The sequence below is a fragment of the Benincasa hispida genome, chromosome 12 (genome assembly GCF_009727055.1).
Source record: "Benincasa hispida cultivar B227 chromosome 12, ASM972705v1, whole genome shotgun sequence".
In the NCBI taxonomy this organism is placed as follows: domain Eukaryota; kingdom Viridiplantae; phylum Streptophyta; class Magnoliopsida; order Cucurbitales; family Cucurbitaceae; genus Benincasa; species Benincasa hispida.
In genome coordinates, this window is record NC_052360.1 from 14,409,884 (window position 1) to 14,414,236 (window position 4,353).

Genomic DNA, 4,353 nt, shown 5'->3' on the forward strand with positions numbered 1-4,353 from the left:
TTCAACGGTGATTTTCCACAACAAATATATCAAACAAAGACAATATACCAATGGCCAGTACATAAAGCACAAGACCATCAAAAGACATGTAGAAGCAACAACGCTGATAATGCAAGAGCTTACTGATAAATGGGCACAGTGGAGAAAAGGAAAAACATTCCAACCAAAATCGAAAGACAAATAAGAAAAGAAAAAATCCATGAAAATAATTCTGCATTGAGGAAAAAAAATCTTGCAGAAATAGTATCTTGTTTGACATCTTTTGTAACAATTTTTGTGACATCACATGTTCAACTGTAAAACCAAAGTCCTTAAACAAATATTCAACCAACAGCAGAATCTCTAACCTATATAAATATATTTCACTAATAAAAATTGTCATTTTCGTCATTTAACTCAAAATTTAAGCCCATAAAGTTATAGATTACAAATCATCTAAATCTTTTTAAATGTATATTTTTTTTTCAATCTTCCTAATGTTACCACTATTTTTAGTACAATATTCTCTACAAATTGAGGATTGAACATTCAAAAAAAGAAAAAGATTGTCAATTATATATGAACTACCCTCACGACTTTTAACTTCTAATGTTACCACTTGAACTAATAAATAGAAAATATATATGGGAGAAATTTCAATGTAGAAATTACTTGAAATTCGAGATCTCTCTTTTATCCTAATACCATGATATTGTAAATCATTGATTGACCTACCCGCCTAAGAATTTAAAAAACAAAAACGCGTTTTCTTTTTATTCCATATCCCCAAAAATCTGGATTAAGTCAACTTTTTATTCAAACTAATTATGTACCCAAAGATAAGGGAAGAAAAAACAGAAATGTCCAAAATAAAATTTGCATAAACTTCTGAGCATCTTAAATATATGCCAACTAAAATTGTCGCACATGGATGGATGATGGAGTTATCATTATTTTTTTTAACCAAATATAATTTTATAAGTTTGATTATCCTCAAATGGCCGATCCAAAACTTTTATGTGAGGGCACAAATATTTATAAAGATGTTGAAAGTTTAGCTTAACAACTTTTAGATTTGGTTTATATATAGTTACTAAACTTAATCTAAAAAATAGTCCCTAAACTTTAAAAAAAATGTTTAATAGGTCATAGGCCTAAATTTTTTATTTATGTATTTAATAGATTCCTAAAATATCAATTTTGCATCTAATAGATCTTTTACGTATTTGAATGTTAATTAAATATTATTTTAGATATGAAATTTAACTTTATGCTTAATATACACGATTGAATATCTTTTTAGAATTAATGTAACTATTAACTACAAAATATAAAATTTAAGGTTCAATTAGACAAAATCTTTGTCTTATAAAATGGTTACTTTTTAAATAATTTTAATATTTATGAAATCTATTAGATATAAAATTGAAGTAATTTATAGATTTATTAGACATTTTTAAGAGACTAGAGTCAAAATTGAAAGTTGAGACTAGAGTCAAAATTGAAAGTTTACACTCTGTTTAATAACCAATTCATTTTTGGTTTTCAGTTTCTAAAAATTAGGTATACTTTCTTTCAATTTTTAAGAATGGTTGCTTTTTTCTTCAGTACAAGAGTTGAATTCTCAGCCAAGTTCTAAATACAAGAAGAAGTTTTTAAAAACTACCTTTTTTAGTGGATTATGAAAATATTAGTAATAGGTTGATAAAAAAGTATGAATTTAAAGGTGAAATAAGTGTTTATATACTTAATTTTCAAAAATTAAACACCAAAGATGAAATGGTTGTCAAACAAGGACTTAGAGATTTATTAGCCACAATTTTAGAAGCCTATGAACTAAAATTGTAATTTAACATTCTTATAAATGTAATTTTAAATTCATTGATGTATAATATCTATGCTAAGTAATACAAATTAAAAAATTGTTATAAACCTTTATAGAACTATTCACCTAGACATATAGGCAAAAAAAAAAAATATTCAACCAATTTTCGTAATATAATTTTATAAAGTCCAAAAAATATTTGTATATTTGTATATGAGTGTGTGAGAAAAAATAAAATGGAATTAACTTTATTGATCTGTTTCAAGTTACTAAAAATTAAATATTATATATTTGTAAAGATAAAAAATATAAAAATAATTTGTAAATATATGTGGTGAATATTTGAAAAGTAATAGAGAGAAGTTTACTCAATTTTAAGGATATACGTTCTAATGGTTATATTCATATAGAGATGGTAGTGTGAATAATGTAGATGTAGAGTATCTTTATATTATATCAACTGTCTCACATGAAAAATGTATATTAGAAAAATTGTCAACTTTTTCTTCTAGATTATATTATACTCGTACGAGTGGTGTTGAAACTTATGCAACCACAAACTTGAAGTTCACTAATCCATTTATTTTTTTCTTTTTGGCGTGACTGGTTTAGTCATCCTAGGTCAATAATGGTGACAAAAATTATAAAAATTCATATAGACATCTATTGAAGAACCAAAAGATTATTCAATCCAATAAATTTTCATGTATTGCTTTCTCTCAAGGAATATTATTTATTAGACCTTCACCAATTAAAATTGGGTTTGAATCTACATAGGGGACCATTTAGATATTTATGGTTCTAATCGATGCATCAAGTAGATGGTCTCATGTATGCTTACTAATTATCAAATCAAAATCTTGCCTTTACAAGGCTACTAACTCAAATAATTAAGTTAAGAGCACAATTTCTTGATTATGAAATTAAGAAAATTCATCTTGATAATGTTGATGAATTTAAATCTCAAGCATTCAATGATTATTGTATGTCAATTGGGATAAGTGTTGAACATCTTGTAGCACATGTTCATACATAAAATAGTTTAGCATAATCATTTATAAAATATCTATAATTAATTGCTAAACCAATGCTTATGAGAGCAAAGCTTCCAATACCTATATCGAATCATGCGATTAATTGCTAAACCAATGCTTATGAGAGCAAAGCTTCCAATATCTATATGGAATCATGCGATTTTGCATGCAACATTGCTTATACGAATTAGGCTAGCAACTTATCATAAATACTTCCTAATACAATTAGCATATATGCAGGAGTATATGCAAATTTTTGCCCATTTGTGAAGTTTTAGATGTGTAATATATGTTTCAATTGCTCCACTACTATGTATTAAGATGAATTCTCAAAAGAGATTAGGAATATATGTTGGCTTTGATTTTTCATCAATTATTAGATAACTTGAACCCCTCATGGGTGATGTATTTATTGCACATTTTGCTTATTGTCATTTTAGTGAGACAAATTCTCCATGTCCTCTTCTAGATCAACTTGTTCCTTCAAAGTATCTATCTCCTTATAGTAATACTTCACGGACTTGCCACCTTGTTTCAATGATTGAAGCTTTTACGCCATGTCCCCTTGGAAATGCTTAGGAACAAATCTTCTTCTCATGGACTTCTTGAACTCATACCATGAGTCGATTGGTGCTTTAAGATTCCTCTTCCTACTTGACACAAAGAACATTTAATGACTTGTTTGTAACAGAAAATAAAAATTGATTCACTAGCAGTTTTTTTTTTTTTTTTTAACTTCTAATAGAGAATCAAAATGCATTCATTACGACCATAAGTAATCCGAATTTGAAGATGATAAAGAAGAACAAAGTATAGCTAAGAATCAAATCTACAAACTTGCAGAAGACAACAATACAAAATTGTGAACGGACTTTTTTTTAGACAAAGCCTAGCTCACAACAAAGCTAAAAGAAATTATTTTTTCATTCACTTTCATCATCTTGCTCTTCATCTATCTCACAATTTCTCCCTCTCTGTTGGCTGTCTTTTATTTTTGCAAGCCCACGAAAAGCTTATGGCAAATTGGATGAAAGAAAGGCCCAATTTGAGATCAGCCCAAGGTTTGAGTTAGGTAAGAGACTTGGTTTTGATTAAGCCACGATTACAAGGAGATCAAATGACACGTGTAAGGCCAAAATCAATACCCTCAACTGATCAAATTCATGCACTCAAGAAAGGGGAAGACACTTCGAGTAAAACTCTTTCTCTCTTCTCTATTTCATTTCTCTCTGTTTATTTTTCTTTCTCAGATTAGCTTTCTCGTAGATATGATGTTGTTTTGTTTGATTTGTGCGAAAATATACTGAAGAATCAAAGAAATAATGAAAGAAGAAGGGGATGAACACAGTAGTTACGTGGTTCGACAAAGAGAGCCTAAATCCACGGGAAGGATTCTTTTCTTTTCTACTTGAAGATTGTCTACACATATTTCTTACAAAAATGTGTATGTTAATTTCTATATCTCTGTGTAATGAGCCTGATTCAGGTATTTATAGTTTACGCCTTATAAGTAGT